Source organism: Suricata suricatta, chromosome 3, assembly GCF_006229205.1.
Source record: "Suricata suricatta isolate VVHF042 chromosome 3, meerkat_22Aug2017_6uvM2_HiC, whole genome shotgun sequence".
In the NCBI taxonomy this organism is placed as follows: Eukaryota; Metazoa; Chordata; class Mammalia; order Carnivora; family Herpestidae; genus Suricata; species Suricata suricatta.
In genome coordinates this window covers 131,653,461-131,678,574 of record NC_043702.1, presented here as the reverse complement: position 1 = coordinate 131,678,574, position 25,114 = coordinate 131,653,461, and the positions used below count along the sequence as shown (strand labels likewise).

At 41.8% G+C, this 25,114-nt stretch overlaps 1 protein-coding gene across 2 annotated transcripts in view; it reads left to right on the top strand.

The window, feature by feature from the left end:
• Positions 1-25,114, top strand: part of C3H1orf21 (chromosome 3 C1orf21 homolog) — a 213,876-nt gene that overhangs the window by 10,029 nt on the left and 178,733 nt on the right. Inside the window, exon 1 of one of the 2 annotated variants that reach the window (XM_029935206.1) lies at positions 8,707-8,803. The exons of the other annotated variant lie outside the window; for it this stretch is intronic. The gene's annotated coding sequence lies outside the window, so the exon portion shown is untranslated. Of the gene's footprint in view, positions 1-8,706; positions 8,804-25,114 lie in introns of those variants that run through there. 2 annotated transcript variants of the gene reach the window in all.

The following is a 25,114-nucleotide window of genomic DNA, read 5'->3' as shown; positions in this document are numbered from 1 at the left end:
TAGTATGCCTGTGGATCCTAAAGCTTGAGCCATGTAAATTTGAATTAACTGGAAGAGCCCTTCAGATGGAAAAATTGATATTAGAAAGGTAAACTCAGAAAGCTTAACTAAACCACAGGTTTAACAGTAAATGTTTTAATTCCATGGTCTATTTTTATTCTTTTACCTATAGTTTTATTTAGGGTCCAGAATTGACTTGCTTTTTGTTGATATTATTCCATTGTTAGACTCTGAGAAGTTTTATGATTTAGGAACTAAAATTGACACTTCTTATTACTAGTTTATCCCCTTTTTTGGCTACCTTTGTATTATTTATGTAATGTTTTCTTCTTACCTCTATCAAGGGAGAACAAAGCATCTTTACCTCCATTATTTCATTTTTCAATCTTTCAAATGATTTGTTTTGGTAGGTCAGAGGTGCTTTTGATGAAGATCAATACTTATTAAACAGTGCACTGGTTGTTGGATTGGCCATATGTATGATTTTGTACTCCTGTCTTCTTGGAACATTAGTTTTCAAAATGATAAGACATACATTTATGTGGTTCTTCCTCCCCCCCCCCAACTTGGCACTGTTCTAGGCACTAAAGATACAGCAATGGGCATGACCATCAAGTAAACTTGGGGAATGCTGGATCAGAGATGGGCATGAGTGGTTTCTTATGTATTTAAAGAACACTCCCCAGGAATAAAGGAGGCATGATCCCTGCTGTTGGCTTTGCTGCTAATTAGGAGTATGGTCTTAAAAAACCATGTAATGTCTTTGGACCTATTTTCCTTATGACTTATGGCTGGGTAATGGTCTAGGCGTGTTTTCAAACTTCAGTGCACATCAGAATGACCTAGGAAGCTCATTGAAATGACAGTTCTTGGACTTTACCAACAGATCATCTGTTACAGTAGGTCTGGGATGGAGCCCAGAAGTTTGGTTTTTTTGCATGTTCTGTTCTGCTGAACGTGGACTTGTGGGCCACACTGTCAAAAACATCTGGTATAGGTCTGTGTTTTCCAAACTGTGGGAGGTGACATATTAATGAGTCATGAAATCAATTTAGTAGATTTTGAAAAGCCTGTTAAAAATGAAATAGAAGAGAAAATATCAGAGGCATCTGGGAGCAAAGGAAAATAAATGAGAAAGCCACTATCTACATTTTTAAGGGTTTGTTAGAGTAGCACCCTGCTTTTAGGCAACCAGAAGACTTTTGCCTGCCCTCTCTGCTACTTGACGTGAATGTGCAAATAGGAGCTTTGGAGTTCATCTTCTTCCTGGAGCATTGATTATTTCAAAAGAAGGTGAATTGACCTGAGGCAGAGGTTTTAATACTGAATACCACCCCAGCTGTCCCAAAGTAAAAGTGATGATTTCACTGTTGTCAGGGAAAACCTTTTCTCAGTATAATGTAAAGTAAGAGGATCTTTTCTAAGGCTTCTTCTCAGGAATATAATAGGAAGCCCTGCTCCCTTCCACTTACTAAAAACAGCTCAGGTAACATAAAACAGCCCCAGTCCGAAAAGATTGCTAGGGATAAACTCCATCTTCACGGCCACAAAATCATCCTCCTAAAGAGATGATTTATTCACTGATCTAGATGGTTATATTCTTGGCCAACTGAACATCTCTCTCTCTTTGCTAGTATTTACTCAATAAATACCTTTTGTATGAATGCTCCTAAGGCCATTGTAATTCAAAGATGCTAAAAAAGACTTTTCTTTCATTCACTTGGCCATTTGCTCCTTGAGTTTGGAATCATATATTTTAATATTTTTTTATTGTCACAGTGAATGATCTAAATTTATGAGAATGATGATAGTACAAGCATAAGATTATGTGAAAATGAATCAAAATGTTAAATCAGGAGGCATTTGGCAGAAATTATTCATACAGTGTATTGTGTGTGCTCACGTGTGTGTCCAAATGGGAAAAAGTGCCTTCAGAGTAGCTTTGGTTCTTTCTGTACTAATTTTAAAGAGCTTGCCATTGTTTAACAGCAAACAGAAACTAAGACTATCCATCACCAGACACTTTTATAAACTTTTTTGAATTTGCCTTCAGAGTCTAGTGTTGGTCCTCAATACGAAAACCAGTTTTATTACTTTAATGGTCACACCTCCTGTTTATGAAAAACAGTATTACTCAACATGATTCCCTACATTATTTGATATGCTTGGCTCTGAAGGCCCATTGGCTGCTTCCCAGAATCAAGTGCATATTCAGAGAGTGACAATTTGCTGTCATTGAGCTCTTGAAATGGAGACAGCTGAGAAGGAAGAGTTTCAGACATCTTTGAGCAGCCTTCTTCACCGTGTTAATGGAAAAAGTTCTAGTTTCTAAAGGCGACTGCTCCAAAAGCCTTTCCTCTTCAGTGTACAGCATTTGTGTCTAAAAGGACACTTGGTGATATTTACTCCATAGGGATTGACAGGTTGCCAGTGAAGGGTCCAGAAAAGAGAGAGCAGAATTAGGCCAGGTTCACCAGTGACAACAGCACGAATGGGCCTTATGTAGGATTCCTTCAAGGAATAAGTGAAAGTCACTTCTTTATTTGTTTGTTTTTGGGGTTTTTTTGGTGAAGGCTGGTATTGCAGTTGATCTGTATTCTACCTTCATGTTTGGGGCTCAGCTGAAAGCATGGTGCTGGACAGCAGGATGGAAGGGTGATACCTAGGTGAGGCAGGGCGTGCCGCACGCTAGGTGGGATACTGTCAAAGCCCTTTTCAGTGAAAAGAAAAGCTGCATATGAAGAATGTGGCCTTAAGGAAGAACAGGCAAAATTTAGTGCTGCTTCCATAGCGACAATGCTATTTTTCAAGTACGGGTAGAGCCTAGGTACGCCCCTCCCCTCAAGGCATCCATGCATCCAGACAGCTCTCAGAGTGGTTATGGAATACTTAGGAAGGCTTTTAATTAAAATTTTTTCCCTAGGGACTGCCTGCATATTTTACATTACTAATAAAGTAAAAAAAATTCTGCAAATAATAGACCTTAAAAATTAAGACTTTAGATTGCTATCTTGATTAAAACAGTTTAAGCGGGGATTTTTAAATTGGGGATTTTAACAATTATCACAAAAGGAATTCTTGGCATTTGTGTGTACTCTAATTTTAGATATTGAACTCACAGTTTAGAATTATCCAGTAAAAGAAATACTTCAGTTCTACATGGGATACTTTGAAGTTTCACACATTTCGTCTGAATGAGGCAACACTGACAGGCCAGATTCTCCTTTTACCTCTGTCCATAGTCACAGAAGATGCCACCTCCCACCTGAGAAAGGTGAAAGCAGTGTCCGGTTGAGAACCCACCAGGTGAATTTGGATAAGAAGATCCGATGAACTGTGTTGGAAGAAGGCCAGGTCTGACTGGGGACAAAACATTGTCATGCCCTGTTGTATAGGAATTGGGAGACCATTCGGTTGGTCTTTCTCCCCTTTCCTCCCAGTGTCTGTGGTTCAGGCATTGGTTAAGGTGGTGACAACAGCCTCAGGATGGGCAGCCCAGCCTTGTCTAACCACACAGCCTATTCTGAGCCACAGAAGTAGCTGGCTGGTTTGGGCTGTTTCTCCCTCCACCCAAAGAGAAGCTGACCCTTCCAGAAACTTTTGCTCATGGACCCTGTATCTTTTGTGGGTTGGTGGCAACTAAGACTTTTGGAGCCTGTGATAGAATTATCCTTTTTCTGTCATTCTCTGGGAATTGCTGCACTCAGCTGTCTGAGTTGACTTAGGTTTTGTTCTATTGGATTTGTATAATGGTTCTCAAAATAATCCTATCAAACTCAGAAATTGTGATCAGGAGATAACTGAACTTATAGGGTGCCTTTCTTCTAGAAATTCATTAATTTTGCAGATAGATTTTTCTCAGTCTAAAAATCTGCAGGTAATATGTAAGGTTGGGCAGCATCACACCTGTGTGCTGAGGCTCAGTGAGGAGGACAGGGGCTGTCCTGGTCACCCAGCAAGTCTTTAGGGAGACCAGTGCTAAGTTTAGTAGGTCTTGCCTTCTCCTTTTCAAGTTTTGTTATTATTGGTTTGGTTATAACAGTATCAGGATGATTTTATAAGAACGACCATATGTTTTATTATAAAAGCACAGCTTCTTTCACAACATTTTGTTGCGTTTATTTATTTATTTTTTAGCTCAGGTTTTCGCTGTATAATTAACTGAACCCTGGAGTCTTTCCATAACATGTCCATGGGGTCTCTCTATTGTCTGTGCTAGTGAAGAGGTGAACCAGGTTTATAATGGAGAAGGCAGAATTGAGGAGTCAGATAGCCTGGCGCCGGCACTCATAGGTATTTACTTCTCCTGTCTGAGCCTAAATTTCCTTAAGCTCCTTAAAATACTAGGGGCATGGGGAGCCTGGGTAGGTCGGTCAGTTAAGCATCGGACTTTGGCTCAGGTCATGATCTCACAGTTTGTGAGTTTGAGCCCCATGTTGGGCTCTACTGACAGCTCAGAGCCTGGAGCCTGCTTCAGATTCTGTGTCTTTCTCTTCTCTACCCCTCCCCAGCTCATGCTCTGTCTCTCTTTCTCTCTCAAGAATAAATAAAACATTAAAAAAATTTTTTTTAATTAAGGGGGAATGTCTTTCTAACTGGCTTTTGGTGGTGATTAAATGAAAGAACATATAAAACATGGTATCTGGCACATAGCAAACTTTCAGTTAATGGTGGCAATTAATCAAATGTTTTTGGACTTTATAAATCAGTTTCTTGAGTTGGTTTCTATGAGGAAATAAGCAGCTATCAGTTCACTAAGCAGGAAGTACTGGATACTTTATAGAATCATAAGAAAATAAAACAATAAAAGATCTTATTTATTCATCCTACAAATATTTACTGAACACCTGCTACATACCAAACCCATGAGATACATCAGAACAACACAGGTGAATCCCTGCCCTCAAGGAGCATTCATTCTAGTGGAGGAAACAGACAATAAACAAGAAACACAGTCAATCAATTAGATATATCAATTTTTGGAGAGTGATAAATTCCATGGAAAAAGAAAAACAGTGGAATTTAAAGGACATGTAATTTTAAATGTTTATTTATTTTTGAAAGCAAGAGAGTGAGAGAATGTGAGCAGGGGTGGGGCAGAGAGGGGGAGACACAGAATCTGAGGCAGACTTTAGGCTCTGAGCTGTCAGCACAAAGTTCAATGCTTGACTCAAACTCACAAACTGTGAGATCATGATCAGAGCCAAAGTTGTATGTTTAACTGACTGAGCCACATAGGCACCCCAAGAATATGTAATTTTAAATCTAATTGGAAGGAAACATTTATTCAGATATTTGAAGGTGACAGTTGGCCATGCAGATACTTGGGGAAAGAGCATTTCAGGCACAGAGCAGTCAGAGGAGAGAGAAGTGAATGTGGCTGGAGTTGGTGAGCAACGGGAATATCAGGAGACGAGGGCACAGGGGTCAGAATCTATAGTGGCCTGGAGGCCATTGTAGGGCTTTGGAATTCACTCTAATAGAGAAGGCCAAGGGGGGAGTTCTTAGCAGAGGGATGGCAAGATCTGACTTAGTCTTAATTTTTAAAATATTTTTATTTTATATATATATATATTTTTTTTTTTGAGGGAGAGAGCATGCACAAGTGGGGCAGGAGCAGGAGAGAAAGAGAGAGAGAGAGAGAAAGAGAAAGAAAAAGAAAGAAAGAGAGAGAGAGAGAGAAAAAGAAAGAAAGGAAGGAAGGAAGGAAGGAAGGAAGGAAGGAAGGAAGGAAGGAAGGAAAGAAAGAAAGAAAGAAAGAAAGAAAGAAAGAAAGAAAGAAAGAAAGAAAGAAAGAAAGAAAGAAAGAAAAAGAAAGAAAGAAAGAAAGAAAGAAAGAAAGAAAGAAAGAAAGAAAGAAAGAAAGAATCTCAAGCAGGTTACACTCTCAGTGTGGAGCCCAACATGGGACTTGATCCCATGAACCAGGGATCACAGCCTGAGCCGAAGCCAAGAGTCTGATGCTCAACTGACTGAGCCACCCAGGTACCCGCTGACTTGGTTTTAATAAGATCACTCTGGTGCTGCTCAGAGTGCAGTGCAGATAAAGAGTGGAGATGTTGGGGGTCATCTTTAATTCCTTCATGTTAGAATAGAACTTAGAATTGGGGTTTGAACTGTGGGTCTGTTGTACCACTGTGGGCATCAGAGATATGAAAGTAAAGGAAATCTTAAAAATATCCTACTACTTACTCTGTGAGAACCAAAGTTTAAGCTGTGAAAGAAGGAAGAATGCTGATTCCATTTATTTTACTAAGGTATCTCGGAGGGAAGAAAGCTAAGGTGTTTTTTGTACCCTAAAATTACCTTTGTTTGTCCATATCGCTTTGTGTTTATAGATTGGACACGTCAAATGAGAGTTGAGATTTTGCTAGGTTGGCTGTGACATTTTATTAAAGCAAAATCTCTAAGTCTGGTTAGCTGTGAAGTTAGCTGTCAGGTACTTACAGAACCAAAATACTTCAGTGGTGTTTAAAAGGGAGTTTTGTGATATATCTTTTTTACCTAAAGAAAGAAAGTATTGCCAAGGGATCTAATTATAGACTGTTGGGAGGAAGAAATGACTTAGTTTGATAGGCTTGCCTTCCCATTAGTCCTTCTCATTTTTAACCCTGGCCATTACTCGATGCTCCCCTCTTTCTGTTTCTGGAGAATCCCCCTAAATGTACCATTTGGGGGGCACCTGGGTGGCTCAGTCGGTTAAGCGGCCGGCTTCGGCTCAGGTCATGATCTCACAGTTCGTGGGTTCAAGCCCTGTGTCGGGCTCTGTGCTGACAGCTAGCTCAGAGCCTGGAGCCTGCTTCAGATTCTGTGTCTCCCTCTCTCTCTGACCCTCCCCTGCTCGCGCTGTCTCTGTCTCTCAAAAAATAAATAGAAGACATAAAAAATTTAAAAAAATGTACCATTTGGAATAAAAATATACTTTTATCCTTTTTGTTGCTTGACCTTAAGTTCCTAAAAATAAGTTAATGCCTTAACTCCAAAGCCACAACATAATAATTCTTTCAATTCTAATTTTCTAGGTAGTTTTAAGCCCATGATTTTTTTAAACCTAGATTTTAGTCTTAAGTAGTCTCTACACTCAGCATGGAACTCTAAGCTACAACCCTGAGATCTAGAGTCATATGCTCCACCGACTAAGCCAGCCATGTACCCCTCCATTATTTTTGTTTTTTTTAAATGAGACTTGTAATAAAGAAAGATTAGATGAATGGATAAAAAAGATGTGGGATATATATACAATGGAATATTGCCGAGCCATTAAACAGAAAAAATCTTGTCATTTGCAATTATATGGATGGAGTTAGAATGTATCATGCTAAGCGAAATAAGTCAATCAGAGAAAGACAAATACCATATAGTTTCACTCATGTGTAATGTAAGGAACTAAACAGATGAACATGTGGGAAGGTGGGGGGAGAAGAGAGAGAAATAAACCACAAGAGATTCTTAATGATAGAGAATAAACTATGGATTGATAGAAGGAGGTGGGTGGGGATGGTCTAGGTGGTTGATGCCTCTTAAGGGGGGAACTTGTGATGAGCGCTGGGTGTTGTATGTATGTGATGAATCACTGAATTCTGTGCCCGAAACCAATATTGCACTGTATGTTAACTAACTAAAATTTAAATTAAGAACAAGAGAGAAAGGTTAATCAGTGCTCAGAGGCCAAATTAATTCTTTGAAGGAGAGAAGATTGTTTAATGTTTGGATCTTCTTGATATTTCTGCTTTTCTGTCACTTTGCCTGCATTGTGACCACAAATCTGCCTGCTTCTATAATTGGGCTGAAAAGAAGGAAAGAAATAGAATTCATATTCATGTCTTCTGTTCATTAACTTTACAGTTTCATTATTTTTTGATGCATTTTCCCCCAGATCTGCTATCACATTATGGTTTGATTGCATTCTTGATTCAAAGTTAGCTGTGAGAAAAATAAAATTTCTTTATTTTTTAAAATAAAACAATATTTGACATAGGCTGACATTACAAAATTTTTATTATGCCTCTGATAATTTTTAACACAAAAATGCTTCCCACTTTCTTCCACTCCAGCTTATAGAGAAGCCAAGAAAGCAAATGTGGCTGTTTCAGATAAATATGTTATTAGGGTAGGTGGAGATTTCTTTAGTTTACCATTCTCCTGTCCATTTTTAAACTCCTTAGATGGAGTTGCAATTTTAAATAATAAACCATAGATTACCTCCTCCGTTAGTGAGAAATTCAAGATGATGAGTTAGAATGAGTAGGAAATACTGTTTACAGCAGAGCTGTCTGCAGTTTGGTAATAGTTTCTAATTTTACCTTTAGAATGGAAATTAGTATAGCAAATATCTCTGAACTAGAGCTGATGATCATTGCCTTGTGGTGCTTGGTAAAGTACTTACCTTTTGAGTGTGAGGCATTCTAGAAGCCCATGAATTTCTGTCCATACGCACACATGTGTGTGCATAGTTGTATGGGTGAAAGTATACACAAGACTGACCCTGACCTGAGGGGCGTCAGCCAAGTTTCTGGGAGGGAGGTTAGGGGCACATTCATGGAAGAGGTCTAATGGGACGGCTTTGTTGGCTGATAGATAGGTGTCATTGGGTCAAGATTCCTGGAGAAAGAATATCAGGTGGAGAAAAGAATGGGCAGTAGTGCAGCAACAGGGCAGTGTGGAATGTTGGCTGTTTCTATGGCAGTGTGGAATGTTGGCTGTTTCTATAGCCAGTCCTTCTCTCCCTCCTCTTCTACCTTCATATGCCTTCAAAGCTCAGCTCTACAATCACCTGAATAGATGCATTCCTGAGAAAGGCTTGGTATGTATGGAGACTGGAATCAGATGCTTTCTTGGTATGCTCTTCTTCAAGATACTTAAGAAGTAAACTAGGCAATGTCAGGGTGCATTTCAGTGCCTTGCATAGGCTTAGTCACTGCAACATCCCTATGAATTAGGAGCTATTCCCATTTTAGAGATGGAGGACCTAAGGTACGGATGGCACACATGGGCACACACCTAGACAGCAGCAGTACTGAGAGGAAAACGATGGCACTTCGTCCCCAGAAACTATTGTCTCAACCACTGACCACACTATAATCTTGCCAGGCTGCTGTTTATTTACTTTCGAAGCCTTGTGATACAATTTTCAGTACGCTGTTCAGCATGTAGTAGGTGCTTGAGAATTAGAAGTCATTGCTATAATTAATATTTCTTGTCTCCCCAATTTGACTGAAATGTTTTTCTTCCTCTGATAGCATTATTGCATCGTGCCTTAATTGTTGGTTTGTCTGTTTCACACATTAATTGTAAACTCCTTGAGGGTAGGAACTCTACATCTGGAACCTGTCCCCTAACAGCTCAGTAAATACTTTGTTGAGTGAGTGAAAAACATGTTTTAGCTGTCATAGATGGTCTTGCTGTGCAGGAAAGTGGCATGTGGAATGATTCCTGTCCAGTACTTTAAGGCATGGAGTGCCAGGTTTGAATGAGCCCCTTCCACATATTAGCTTTGTGTTTTGTGCAAATGATTTATCCTCCCTTATGCCACTTCCTTACTTATTTACTGGGGACAGCAGAGTTGTACTGAAAGATCCAAGTAGACATTGCATATCAGGAATTCAACAGAATGCCTGGTTTATGATAAATAAGTACTTTCTATTATTGTTAGATAACTGCTAAAATTCAAGTATTCTGTTACTTGTTGGAGGCATAGAGATAAAAGAGATAAAAGTCCCTGAATGAGGGACTTCCTGGTCTCATGGAAAAGAACTGTCACCTAATGTGTTATAATTGTGTGCAATAAGATGCAACAGTAGACACAGTTCAGATAAATTGTAGGGGAGAAGGTGAAGAGTGGTGATTTCCTTGATGAGGGATATATCCAAATTGCGTTTTGAAAAATGAATAAAAGGCCTTAATGTAGGGGCTGGAATAAAGTCCTTAAATAAATACCAGAATTGGGGACTTCATTCAATGGGGAGCCATTGAATTTTTTTGAGTAGGAGGGTGACATCAACAGAACTGTCCTTTAGGAAAATTAATCTGATTAAAATATACATACATAAAATATGTATGAGTTAATGGGAGAGAAGTGAGGAAGAAATATCACATAGACCTTCCGTGGAGCCATCTATCGGGCTACAAGTCCATCGTGCGGTCCTCTTGCAGCTGGTCGTCCGAACACACCCAGCAGGGGAAGTTCACTCCCTCCTGAGCTAGCTCCCTCCTTCCTTCCTTCCCCTCCACCCATCCATCCACCCAGCCATGTAGCCATCATTTCTTGCGTTTATTTTGTGCCACTTTGGGCAAAACGCTAGGCATGCCCATTATTGAATAATTTTTATTGTTGGGAAATTCTTTTTTCCTTAGCTTGAGTGAAAAGCTGCTTCCTTGTAATCTCTCCGATTGGTCCTACTTTTCTAATTATTTCTTGTAAAACATTCTTAAGTGTACTCTTCTTTTATCAGACCGCTTTTACTCATTTTAAAAAAACTATCATGGAGCTTTTTAATCATCTCTTCTTTTGAAAATTGCCTTCCCTTTTTATTTTTTTTAATGTTTATTTATTTTTGAAAGACAGAGAGACAGAGCATGAGCTAGGGAGGGGCAGAGAGAGAGAGAGAGAGACACAGAATCCAAAGCAGGCTTCAGGCTCTGGGCTGTCAGCACAGAGTCCCATGCAGGGCTCAAACTCACAAGCCATGAGATCATGACCTGAGCTGAAGTCAAATGCTTAACCAACATCCTTCACTTTCCCTTTTTAAAAGGTCCTCATAAGGCAGGATTCATAAAACTTAAGGAGTTTTGGAGCTGAATGGGACTTTGGGAGTCATTTAGAATTCATATCTTTACCATCATCACTTTCCAGGTAGGATCTGAGTCACAAATAAGTTGTGACATGCCTGAGCTCACCGAGCTAGTTAGTGATCAGGTTAGGGCAAGAACTCAGGCTTTTAGGTGTCTGTACTTGCAAGGCCAGTGCTTTCTCGAACTTTCTCTCCAGATAACCCTTCCCAAACAGCCTGTGAATTTTCACTATCTCTCATAAAATGAGGAACCTGCAGTTGAGTGTGGTGCTTCACATGTGTTGACCTTGGCAGAGAGCTGTAATGAGAGTTAATAAAGGCCAGCGTTAGCGGGATGTGCCAGCTTCATGTCTACCTCATTCCCTGCACTTTCTCGTTGAGTCTTTGTAGGGTAGGTTTAGGACCCCCAATTTCCAGAAGGGGATACTTCATTTAGGAGTGAAGTGATTTCCAGTCCATAGCCATACAGCTAGTAAGTGGAAGTGCTGGAAATCAGACTGAGGGCTGTCTGATTTCAGGGTCACAGAAAGACCATTATTTACCATAATTTCATTTTTTTAAATGTTTATTTTTGAGAGAGAGAAAGCATAAGCAGGAGAGGGGCAGAGAGAGAGAGAGAGTGGGGAGTAGGGTGGGGGTACAGAGAATCCCAAGCAAGCCCTGCACTGACAGCAGTGAGCCAGATGTGGGGCTCGAACTTATGATCTGTGAGATCATGGCCTGAGCCGAAGTCAGATGCTCCACCAAGTGTGCCCCCTGGGTGCCTCTGCCGTAACTTCTAATTGCATCTTAATGAAGCTTGTGTTAGCTGAAGCATCATATTTGTGAGCATGTGTTATATTTGTGATCATCCCACACTTATGGAAAACATTTTTAGCCTAAATGGTGGCCTTGGTGTTTCTTTCTGTGAAATGGTACACTGTTTGGATTGGTTTCACTGGCGAAGAGTGGAACCAGGCTCAGGAATGGGGCCTGATCCCTTGGGCATGCCCGCTGGCTCTGTCCCAGGTGGTTGGGTGAGTGGTGCTTGTTTCCGTGTGCTTTGTCGTCAGACAGGATGCGTCTTCCTGACCTGGATGTGTGAGATGAAACGAGACAGCTTGTGTGGATGGACACTGTGAATGGGCGAGTTAATGCTAATCCTGATATTGCTCACTGTGGACTGAGGCCAGCCCTGCCCTTGGGCTCTGGCAGACTCACTCATCTCTGTTCTGACTTTACTCAGACTCTTCCTGCTCCCAGTCATGCCCCCTCCCTCCCCTCTTTTGCCCCTCAAAACGTTACTCAGCCCAAAAGGCCAAGGTTGGAGGCCAATTTTGAAAGAAACTTGTTTCCCGCTTCCCTTCAAGAATTAATTTTTCTCGTGGTGCACGTTCACACAGCTTTGTTTATGGCACTGGGACAGCACTCACCTCAGCCTGCCTTGTGTTAGCGTGTGTGTGTCCACACTTCCACACGAACCTAGGAGTTCCGTGAGAATGAGACTGTTTGTTTTCCTTGTTTATGAACCTTCTCTTTCCCCGAGCCTACAAGAGCATCCAGTGGTGGTTCAATGAACTTTCTGACATTGGCCCTCCCTCTCAGATTTCCGTACTAACTATTTGGCTGATTTCCCTCCTGGCCTCATCCCCATCAAGATAACATGCTGGAAAGGACAGAGACCAAGGGTGGAGCCAAAGATAAACTGTGGCCCTATGTGCTGAAGATCTTTCTGAAATTGTCACCCAAGCAGAAATGAACTCTTGGGTTATTGTTATGTAATGGTGACTCCTCAAGTCATTGCTCTTACCAACTTGTGTGTCCATTCAGAACTTGCCAGGATTCCTGTGGGAGCCTCCTAATTGGCGTTCGTTTACTTCCCCCCACTAATTTATTCTGCACACACAGCCAGAGTGGTCTTTTGAAAAGCTTGTCTTATCAGGTGGCTTGTCTGCTGTCAGCCCTTTGGTAGCACGTCCCCTTGCTCTCCAGGCAGGGATCCTCTGAGACCTGCCCACCTCTCACGCTTGGCCCTCTCCTCTTCCTGGGGCCCACTCTGCTCTGCCTTGTTCCAACCCCATGGGGCTTCTTCAGTTCTCTCAATGCACCCTGCATCTTTCTGCCCTGTGGATTTTACTCAGGCTCTTTCTTCTTCTAGAAGCTGTTCTTCCCCCTGTCTTTTAATTTGCTAACTCCTATCTTGATTCTTGGCTTCAATGTCATTTCCTCAACAGCATCTGGTATTCTCTGTAATTCTAATAATTATTTGTGTGATTATTTGCTGTATCCTTGTCCTTCTCAGAAAACTCCACGTTCCCTGAGGGTAGGGATCATGTCTGTCTTGTTAAGCAAGACATTCTGGTGCTTAGCACAATGCCGGGCACATTGTAGCTACTCAGTAGATAATGAATGGAGAAACAGGAGTGGGGCGCCTGGGTGTCTTAGTCGGTTAAGCCTCTGACTTTTGAGTTTGGCTTAGGTCTCATAGTTCATGGGGGCAAGTCCTGCGTCTGGCTCTGTACTGACAGCACAAGGCCTGCTTGGGATTTTCTCTTTCTTCCTGCCCCTCCCCACACCAGTGCACACACATGCTCTCGCTCGCTCGCTCTCTCTCTCTCTCTCTCTCTCTCTCGATAAATAAACATTTAAATGTAGCAAAGAGAAGTCTGTAGAAACTTTTCAGGGAGAAACAGAAAAAAAAAGATGAAAAATGTGGTTGAAATGAATAAAGTCGGTGTCTCCCTCCGACCCCTGGCCTTAGGAAGCCCCACTTCTTAGTGTAGTGACCCTCCAGCTCCAAAATCCAGGCTGAGCAGCTCTGCCTTCAGTTTGAGAAGTATGCATTTTGCCTTTCCACTTTTTTGATCATCCTTGCTTGGAAAAATCTGTTTGGTTATCTTTCTTCTCCCTTGCTGCCATGCCCTTACCCTCACTTAGCTCATTTGGGGCATGGCCATCCTAACACTTTTATAGGTCTGAACCATTCTTGGGCAATGGCCCTTTGTCCATTTGACTCCAGAGCTGCTGCAGTTAACAGCTTATCTAAAACAGGACCATATTGTCCATGTTTACATCTTGGCTCAGCTGTGTGACCTTGGGCAAGATACATAACCTCTCTGAGTCTCAGTTTCCTTGTCTGGAAAATGAGGATAGAATAGATTCCACTTGAATGGATGTTATAAGATGTCAGTATCTCACTGACTGAGTATAGTGCCTTACGCAGGGTGAGCGCTCTCCAAGTGCCATGTTTAGTATTTACAACTCTTCAACTGTTAGAACTTTTTCTAGTGGATCTACGCTGAATTCTTTAGCTGTTTCCTATGGCATATCACTGTGCTGGAGACTATATAAGACTTAACAGGTAGACAAATTGCTGCATGAGGATGCATTTAAAGTCAGTGCATTACAACCATGAACAGCTTTGAGGAAGAGCTCAAAGGCAAGGAGGGACCAGAAGAAGTGTGAGAAGTGGTCAACCTGGTAATTTACATTAGAACAGCTTCAGATGGGAGGAGGAAGGAACCTAGTCAAGGCTGGTCATACTTAACATTGTATCAGAATTAATGAAATGTACCCATATCCCACATTAAATATGACTTATATTTAATAATGTGAGCATTGAGTTGTGTTTGATTTTTGACTTCAAGTAATGTTTTGTAGACATATAAGCAAACATTGGCTCATTTTGGTCGTTCTGATTTCCTTTTGTATTTGGGAACCGATTCTTTTTTTCCCTTGGGTCACAGATGTTTCTTTAGGTTGGTGGGAGCCTATGGGCCACTACCTGTGCCTGTGTCCCTGGTGGATAAAATGGTCCTAGAGAGGGTAAGCAGCTGGGTCGGAGCTGACCCTGGGCTATAATCAGCTTGCTTTCCAAATGTAGCAGGTGAGGACTGTTTGCATCTTTATGGGGCTAGGACAAACGAGAATCTGGTTAGATGACGTGAGGGTAGGAGCTGTGGTCATCCTGTGTTCTCCCATTACCCTGTTCCCAGATTTCCCCTCCCATTTGCTTTTCCCCATTTCCCTGTGTCTCCCAACCAACACATGTGGTTTCAGTGACTCCAGACTACACACACAGTCATTCAGTAGTTCATCAGATATTCACTTAGTGCCCACCAAGTGCCAAACACTTGGGTTACACAGATGAGTTCAATACCCACCTGGTCCTCAAGGAGCTCACAGTCCGTTTCTTCTCTATTAATATCAACACCTATGAAAAGGGCCCTTAAGTTGCCAGCATTGGAAAAATAAATAAATTCTGGGGCAGGAGAGGCATTGGCATCTTCTTGGCTCTCCTGTGGTTAAATGTGGTGCCCACGTCACTTTCCTTAACTCCCACATTGGTAACTGGTTGTAGGAAAGTTATTCGCTCTGGGGAATGACATAATTTTTTTCTTTAAAAAAAAAAAAGGAATCTGTGCAAGTCTCCAATTCTAAAATTCTGTGATTGTATGATTCTAAATTAATTTAGGAAAGCAGTCAGACAGTTTTTGAGCGTGTTTCCATGGACACTGTGGATGTTGTCTTGAGGTGTCTGCTTAGTCACATTTGGTGCCATCTGGCAGAAAAGAATGACTGGATTCTGGTCTGAAGGCAACTCAAGGTACTTAGAGGGATCTGCTATTCTAATACTCAGTTGAAATATTCCAGTGGATTAGCAAACAGCAGGTAACATTAGGTGTACCAGAGAAAATACAGTATGCTAAAAAGATGAATACTTTTTTAGTATATTCCATGTGATATTCTTTAGAACATACTTATACTAAAAAATTATGTTGTTTATCTGAAATTCAAATTTAACTGGTGAATTTCTTTTCCCCTCTAACCCCAGCAGCATTCACTTATAATCTGTGATCTCGAGAATGTATCAGTACAGGTAACAAACTTTTCAGGCAGTCATCTCTGCCTCGTGTTCCAGTGAATGTCCTCCATTCTGAACCCCTTCCCACATAAGACGAGTTGCTATTTCAAACAGAACACATTTTACCCTTTCTTAGGACTTTGACATTTCTCTTCTTCCCCTCCACTACTAATGAAGTGACAAATAGCCATTCTACTAAGATGCTTAAAATGTCCATAAATATAATTTATATCTTAATTAGCCATCTGTTACCTATGTTTTAAAAATTATGCTTTTTTGATTGAATGATATTTGATGAAATCTGAAGTTACAGTAATTTATGAGTGGTTTTCGGCTTGTTTTTCTTATCTGATAAAATAGCTCTGGAATTTATATGAGGTCAGGACCTGTTAGCTCAATCACATGCCAGGAGCTAGCCTCCAAATACCAGCTTTTTCTACAGTTCATCTTTGGTTCTCATTAGCCTTGGAGTATTTATAACTATACCCATTCATCATTCCTTCTTTTGAGATCTGGTGCCTCTGTGAGGAAGAAGGAAAAATACAGCACCACATCCTTGCAAAATTTATAGGCTTTCGGTGAGTTAAGACATTTGCTGAAGAACTAAATGGAGAACATGAGAGATTCTGCAGAATCCTTAAGATTATTAGGAACTCCTCTGCTTTGCGTTTCCTGTTTTTAGTGAAAGAACGAGAATATGGAGTCCTGAATTTGCCATTTTTATTGTTGGCATGTCTGAGAATCTTTTTTCTTTTTCTTTTCCTTTAAACCTTAATTCGGTCGTGGAGTTTTGGCACTGGGGTCCGTGGCAGCCACGTCAGACCTGAGAGGCACAGGCTCTGTTGTCTCCCGTTGGTACAGCGGGGAGCCATATGTAGCCCCTTTTCTGAACTGTCCCCAGACACAGGTGGGTGAGTTTTCTTCAGGGCCCTGGATTCCTCCTCACTCTGGGCAATCTTTAGGCAGGTGCGTGTCTGCTGCAGCTTGAGGCCGCAGTGCCCGGCCACCTCTCAGCCTCCAGTGTCTTGGCAGATCTGGCAGTTTGTCCCCTGGGCGGGGGTGGCAGATGGGGTCGGGAGCGTGTGCACGGCGGTCACTCATGCCCAAGAGTCTTCCCTGCAGTGCTCCAATACCATGACCCATGGAAAATCCTTCTCCTTCTGCTCAGGCTGCCCAGGGAACTCTGCAGGGCTGGCAGAGAGAAGGGTCGGTACGCAGAAGGCTTTCTTTCCCAGTCTCCTCTTTGCCAGGAGCTGAGAAAGACCCTGACTGAAAATATGCAATGCATGCGTGGTGTCGTTTATATGCTGATCTTAGTAAAGTGCAGCTCTGAACATGCTGTTTGCCTACATGGGTGTTTCCCATGGCTCCAGTTACCCGCAGGAAGAATTATAACCATCTAATGATGGCAGCATGGTGGAACCCAAAGCCCAACAGGGCTCTGAAGAGATGACAACAGAATATGAAGATGAGGACAATCCAATGGAAAGGGAGGTGCTGTGATGTAGGAGAAAGGGGACGACTGCAGGAGAGAAGTCCCCGGTGGGTGAGAAGGGGTGGGGAGGGTGGTCTTAGCAGAAGGAACACCTCCTGTATTGTAACCAGTTGGAAGGTAGAGGATGTGGAGTAGAGGCAGCTAGGCTGGTGGCATTGTTGTTGGGAAGACAGGGTGGTTCTCGTTTTGTGGCACCTGTTTTCTTTACGATGTGGGTAATGATGCAGCCAAGAGGGAGGGCTGAAGTCTGAGCCCTGAAGAACTGGGAGCGTTGGAGGGTGTGCATACGGGAGGGGCGGAGGAGGAGTGTGTGCAAAGTTGAGTGCCCATTAGAAATATCCAGAGAGGTCATCACTTGTGTGGATCTGTGGCAGAGTGGCATCGGAACCAGTTCTCTCCACCCCACAGGAGCCCCTGACTTCGCAACACGCTTCTCTGAAAGTCAAAACTTCAGTCTGATCTGCTGCGTACTGCTTCTTTCCCCAGTGAGTCTACTAGTTGTTAGAACACAAGGTTGCTTTTCCCTACTGTGACCCTTCCTGGGACTTCTTCCATTCTCTTCCCTCGCTGGCTCTCCCTCATTCATGCGCCGAACACCTCACAGTGGCAGGCATTGCGTTCTGTGCCGGGAGTACAGCTGTGAAAAAGGCAGAAGAGGGCCCTAGTCTAATGGAACAACTGTTCTAAGAGGGGGCGGCAGCCATAACCCCGTAAGGTGACAACTGTACATAATAATTTCAGAGACTGGCAAGTGCTATAAAGTCAAGAACCAGGTGGTGAGATTGAGTGACCAGGTTGTTGCAGGAGGGCTGCTTTGGAAGGTTCCTCTGAGGACATGGCCTTTGAGTTGAGACCTGAGGAGCAGGAAGGAGCACGGGCAGTCTTTGAGAGCTGGGAGCCTTTTCTGTTCCCTGTGGAGAGGAGGAGACCTGATGGGAGAGAAACCCTGTGGGGGTGAGACTTTGGGATGGGGTGGGACAGTCCTCTGGAAACTGTTGTTCAGAAGATTAAAATGTTAAAAATGTTTCGATCTCATTGTGGAAGGAATCTATCTCCCTTCTTCCCTCCTTCCCTCGCTGCCCTACATTTCAACAACTATTCATTTCAGGAAACCAAATCATCCTGGAAATACAAAAAGTGGTTTGATCTTCGGATCAAGCCCGTTCCAAAATGAACTCGGAAGATTGACCTGAGACACAAAATCAAGGCTCTTGTGTCAGGAACGCGACCAAACAATGAATAAGGAAATCGTTCTCTTAGTAAGAAGTTCCACCCAGGCCTTCCCTTGCTCCTGGTTTTCCTCCTGTCTTAACTGTATGTTTGGTTCCTGTCGTATCTGTGAGCCTTCTTTATGTTTCCCTGGTGTCACACCCTGGGGGTAAAGGTAGTGGGTGATGGTGGACTGGATGGTTGGCGTTGTTAGGTTGTCTGTGTGCCTGTTGGGTGGGGCACAGAGGAGCATAACGTTTAATCTGCAGCCATAACACCACTTTATGGACTTTTCCCAGTGGGGGAGAAAAAGGCCAATAAAGAAGTCACATTCTTAGTGCTTTCAAAAGTCAACTATCCTCCTCATTCCTGATGAATGTAAGGTAGAACTTAATTCCAAACTCTGTGTTGCCCTGGGAGTCCTGGGCAGGTATCATTCTGAGAAGAAAAATTTCATTTGCTGAGTACTATTATTTCCCCTTCAGGAATCTGAAAGCCAGAAGGGATCTTGGAGCTTGTCTGGGTCACCCAGAGAGGTCCCTGGGTTCACCTTCTGTGTCACCATGGGTGACTGGCTGTGGCAGAGCTGAGGGGTCCCTCTCACGTGCAGCCCCTCCAGGGCCATCGTGTGGTGCTTCCCAATCTTCTTTCACTTCACAGTACACATAGAAAATGATCATCTTGGCAAGGCATATTGGGGTTAATAGACAAGGTTGCTCAAGGCCAGAGGTGACTGGCAGGGGGGCTGGGTTGGGGGGATACACAGAACATTGGAGACAATAACTTGGCACACAGAGTCCACTAGTGGCTCCTGTCAGAAAGCACTGGTGATTGGACTCCTTTGGTGGATTGTATGGCCCTTGACAGTAGGGCCTGTATTCATTCTTGAATAGTTCCTGAAAAGTTCTTTACAACTGGTAGAGAGCCCATGAATATGGTTACTTGAAAAGCAGCACAGATATCTTCAACTGGGAGATAACTATGGAGAATTCTTTCCAAGTTTGTTGATCACTGAAAATACCTCCTTGGGCTCTCCGGAATTGCACTTGCAGGTTTTAAGTTCTGATTTGACAACTCATTGGCTGTTTTGTCTCTCGAGGCCTTGGTTTCCTCGTTTGTACAGTGAGGATGGTAATATTATGTGACAGAGTCCAGACCCTACCCCAGAGCGATCTGACTCCAAAGCATTTTTTCTAAGTCACTCCATCAAAATTACCACATAGAAGTCTTTTATTAATACAATCACATTTATAAGATATTAGAAAAGTTCAGAGACTGGGGTTTTTTCTTGAAAAAGTTTTGTGGTTTAGTTAAAATAGATATTGGCCAACAATGGCGAGATTTGTAAAGCATTTGAGTTGAATCACTCAGCCTTTATTATTGAACATTAGCTTAGCTTTTGGGCTTAGAAAGATGGTCCTAATAAAGATGGTATCAAAAGAGGGTAAAAAAGTAAGCCTGACAATTTCTTAAGGTTTTTGTGGTTGTTAACTTAGCAAAAATTACAAATAAGAATTCAGCTTCATAATAAATGAATTTCTCTAAAGAAACCAACCCCCAAGAATTAATATTAGACATATTTCTTGCTTCTACTTTTTTTTTTTCCTTAGAGAGAGAGAGAGTGCACGTGAGTTATGGGGAGAGGGGCAGAGGGAGAGAGAGTTCTAAGCAGGATCCATGCTCAGCACAGAGCCCCACAGGGGGCTCGATCTTCTGACCCCAGGGATCATGACCTGAGCTGAAATCAAGAGTTGGAAGCTCAACTGACTGAATCACCTAGGCACCCTTCTTGCTTTTGTTCGGAGTTCTGACTGAGGCCGAGCCTCATGAGATGGAGAGCCATTGAGCTGGATATTAAAATGGTTGTTGACAGAGTATGTTAGGAAATGATATCTGATTTCCCCACAATAGATATTGATTGCTTTGATAAAAATTAGCATGAATGAAACTTGCTTTAAGATGAATAGCACCAGAACAACACCTGGGTGGCTCAATTAAGCGACAAACTCTTGATTTCAGAGCAGGTCCTGATCTCACGTGGTGAGACTGAGCCTTGCATCAGGTGCTCTGCACCGAATGCGGAGCCTGCTTGGGATTCTCCCTCTCCCCCTCCCCCTCCCCTGCCTTTGCTCCGCCCCCTTCTAAAAAATGAATAAATAAAAGATGAATAGCACAAGAAAATAATGTGGATTCCCTAATTTTCCCTTTTTAATATTAGAGGAACCTGTCTAAATGTTTGCCTTGAGGAAACTGATGATTCTAAAAGCTTCTTTGAAAGAAGTTTACTAAGAAGTTGAATAATCATATTCCAATAGAGTAGGTTTGGAAGAATACTTCTAACGCTTTAAAGCCATAATATAAAAATCGAGTATATTATAGAAGAGTGAAGGGAAGAAGTAGAGAAGAGTGTTTTGTAAAGTTTGTGAGGTGTGTATCACTTAAAAGCATGTTCTAAGTTATGCACTAAGCATTCATGTTAAAAACAGAAAGTATTAGGAGACCTGATTTACCTTTCCCGATTAAAAGGACCTGTCTGAGAGATCAGCCAAATTCAACATTTTCCAAGAATATCTAGACCTAGAAAGGTTGCATTTCATTTTGAATGTTGGTGCCAGAGATACATCAGAATTCAGGGGGGAAGTCTTACCAAGTGCTCCCTATAATTTGAAAGGAAGTGTCCTATTTGATGGGTTTTGTTGTTGTTGGACCCAGTGTCCTTGGTAAACTGAAATTCCACCTCCTCTCTTAGAAGAGGCATCAGGGGAGAAGTAGCTTTAAAGTCCTAAGTTTTCTGATGAAAGAAGGCATCTTCTTTTGGTTAGTGGAAACTTCCATTCCCAGGATACACTAGGCATTTTTCCCCCAATGCAGCTTCCTCTTGGTTTTGTGATTGAGTTATTTTTAGTAAGTTACCATGTTTCTCCTCTTTCCCTATTTAACTGTGCTCTAGCTTTCTCCATTAATTAATTCCCACAGCTCTTAAGCCTTTCTTACACTAAGATATTTTTATTTTTTTATGTCTCTCTTAAAAAAGGAAAACATCTGGTTTGTGTAGAAATCAGATGTCGGTACTGCCCCCCAAAATCAGATGCTTCATTTCAGTTTTGTATTTTCATGCCTTATAATACAATTTGAATGTATTCACTAGTTTCTTAGTTCTTTAATTCTTACTTGACCTAAAAGACCCAATTCCGAAATAAGTGGACAGTAACAACATGGTGTGACTGTTACGTGTGAGTGCTATGCACAGTCATGACTTGATTGAAATCTCACCCAACAATCCTCAGGTGAGTGGCACCACCCCCATTTATTAGATGAGTAGATAACTCAACTACTGTGTTTGTACTGCCTGGCCATCCTGTCTACTAGATTTATAGTTCTGAGCTCACTGGAAATTTCTTAGCATGTTTAAAGCTGCTATAAACTCAAGGTATGATTAATTTTCTTGGTTTAGAAGCATGTCAAAAATTTGACAACAGTAAAAGATGTATAGGCCCGTTTAGCAGGGGTTCATGTCCAGCAGACAGCGATGTTTATAGGGGCTGGGATTCCTTAGGAATATTATGAGTAGGGGTCTGTGAATGGCGCAGCGAAACTCCTGCTCTCTATTCAGTTTCATGTTGTGGTCAGTGGGTGGACTAGCCCTAGAGCTGAGTGCACCATGGATTTTCAGTTCAAATAGAGTTTGAGTCAAATCCTGACTTTTTCCCTACTCTTGGATGACTTTGCAAAGCTATTCAGCTCTTCTAACCTCAGTATAGTCTTCCGTAAAATGGGAGTAATAGTATCTCTTATTGCTGTGGTGATAAAGGTAAATGGGAAAGTGCATGTACATTCCTTAGAGCCTCACACAGAATATGTATTCAGTAAAATGGTAGTTGTCAATAACAATTCTCATAATCATAGAATCTCTGAGTTGAGGAGGATCTTATGGTCAAATAGTCTTAACACAGGGTTTGGTTCTTCCAGGTTTAGTCAAGTTGCTTGCATCTCCGAGTTTCTATTTCTTCATCTGCACAAGAGATAATATTTAACTCAGGATTATGGTAAAGATTACGTGACATGACATGTGACATCTGTAAAGTGTCTACCACCAGTTGACCCTCTAAATGGTGATGACTCTCTTCCTTTGACTGACAGCCTCTAGGGACAGGGCGGCTCTACGGAGCTGGGATTATTAGAGCTTTACTTACACTGAATCTTAATTTCCCTGTGACATTTACCTGCCTGGCTTCAATCCCACTGTTCCTAATGATTGAGAAAGTTATTTTTGTTCACTGGGTCATGATTTTGATTATATCTAGGAATATTGTCAGGGTCCTAACCCACTTACTTGATTGTTAAGATTGAAGTTCTTATTCTTCTACCATTGATCTTTATCTCCTTTTTCCTGGAGACGTTCTGTGCTGAACAAAAATATTTGAGTACGCAAGAAAAAAAGGTTCTGAATCAGAAGACTGGAACAGTGTGTCAGTTTACATTCATGTGTGGATTGGATAGGTTGGTGTTCTGTGCAGTTGTTACCAGTGATTCCGAGCATAATATTGCGACCATCAACTTTTTAAACAACTTAATGCTAAGTGTGACATTTTAATGTACTTTGCCCCATTCTCTCTAACTTCATGGGAAGCCCTGCAGTTTGAAGTCAATATTAACAATGGTAATATGCTGTTACCGAAATGTGAAACATGAATGTGAAAAAGTGAACAAAACACCCTAAATAATTTTACCGCATCTTTTCCTGAAGGGAGTTCCCCTGTGTGCCGAATCTTCCTTGAAGTTTAGGTGCAAAATCCCTTAATCATATACTTGGCACCTCTACTTACATGCAAATTTATTTTATTTCTGTGGACTGTTCCTATGTGCCCTGCATAAAGAGCTCTGGGTGAGATTATCATGTGTAATGTAAGATCTTACCTAACCTGCTTTTCAATGTTTTGGAACTAGGAGTGCGATGGCTGTTTTGATGTGAGTAGTTATCAGGTTTTAAAATCCAAAATTCTGGGTTTGCCACTGGATGCCAGATTTAATATTTCACTGGCTAACAAGTCTGCGAATTGCATGTTAACTTTCCTCACTTCTCTCTGAGTGACAGTGACCGTTGTCATGAACATAAGTCCTGTGTTGGATTCCTGGATCCTTCAAGCAAAATTTTCTTTTTTTTTTTAATGTTTATTTATTTATTTAGGTAGAGAGAGCATGAGCGGGGGAGCAGCAGAGAGAGGGAGAGAGAATCCTAAGCAGGCTCTGCACTTTCAAGGCAGAGCTCAATCCATGACTCTGGGATCATGACCTGAACCAAAACAAAGAGTTAGATGCTCAACTGACAGAGTCACCCAGCACCCTGCAAAATTTTCTTTATAAACACAGTATCTGTAAAAGATGGGTTGCTTATTTGGTGTTATTTAAGGGGCATTGGGAAAGTTCTTCACCTCAAGTTATTCTCCCTGATAATTATGCTGTTGGTGATTTATTCTTCTAGGGTCCACATCCCTTCTCCCTGGTACCCATGTTTCCTGGAGGAACAGTACATGAATCTCTAGTGCTCCATCATTCTATCATTTCTCTTTAGCTCCCATTTCTAGAGCTGCAGAGGGGATGGCAGGGCAAGGTGGGTTCCCAATGGCCTGGAGTCCCTGAAATAGGGGTATCAGGCACAGAAACCCAAGCAAAGCCTGAAGTACGCTGGGTTCCACTGTGCTTAGAGCCTTCTGTCCAGCCTGAGCAGGAGGCAAGAAGGCCCAGTCCTGAGATTGAGGCTGTATATGGGCAACTTTTTATAGAATGGGCCACTGATTGAAAATTCTCTCAGTTAAAAATTCTTGCTTTGGGGTTGGTGCAGAGGGGAGTACAGCTTCCTAAAATGCCTTTCATTTCAATTTGTTTGACCTGAATGTTCCTAGAGGGCTCTGCTTCCCAAGGAGGACAGTCCTGACAAGAGATTCCAGGGCCTGATTATCACAGTCTCTACAAAGGAGGGCCTTAAATCTTTTACCTTGGTCCATTGGCCCTCTCTCAAAATGTTCATCTACTCAAAATGGACAGGGTTTCAAGGGACCTATTTATAAGCTATGGGATTTTGGGGAAGTCATGTGACATTTGAACATGATGTCCTTATATACAAAGGAATATAAGGTTTCTGTCTGTCTCACAAGATTGTGGTGAGGAACATGAGGAAAATGCTTTATTCAAGCATTAAATAACACAGGATAAACACCAAGCAGAGATTTGTGTCAAATGCCCAGTTGTCACATGGTCCCCAATGCAGAGAGATAGAGCACTCTTCCAAGCAAGAGGATTCTTCTCACGTGTCGTATCCTCAGTGTGTAAACACCTAGTATGAATACAGTATTTGTTTAATGGCTGTGTGTATAATATTACATGTGACCCAATATGAGACAGCAAAATGGCAGATTTGTACTTCATGGGTATGGAAAGACCTCCCAGGAGAGGCAATGTTTGAATTGGGCCTTGATGGATGAGTAAAGTTTTATGAAAACTTTAATATGTTGCCCTTATATTTTTTCATTTCATGGCGGACTGTCACTGGTCTGTGGACTGACCTCTGGGAAGCATTTCTTGACTTTTCACTTGTCCATTCATCCTAATGACACTGATGCATTTACAAATGCATTAAAAACAGACTTGTTTTCAGATGAATGTTTTTAGAATATAAAACTTTATGATGAAAAACCTATTCATTTATCTCAGGCCCTTTTTACTTGATACCTACTGCACTCTAAAGTAAAACCTGCTTTGTTTTTAGACCTGGTGTTT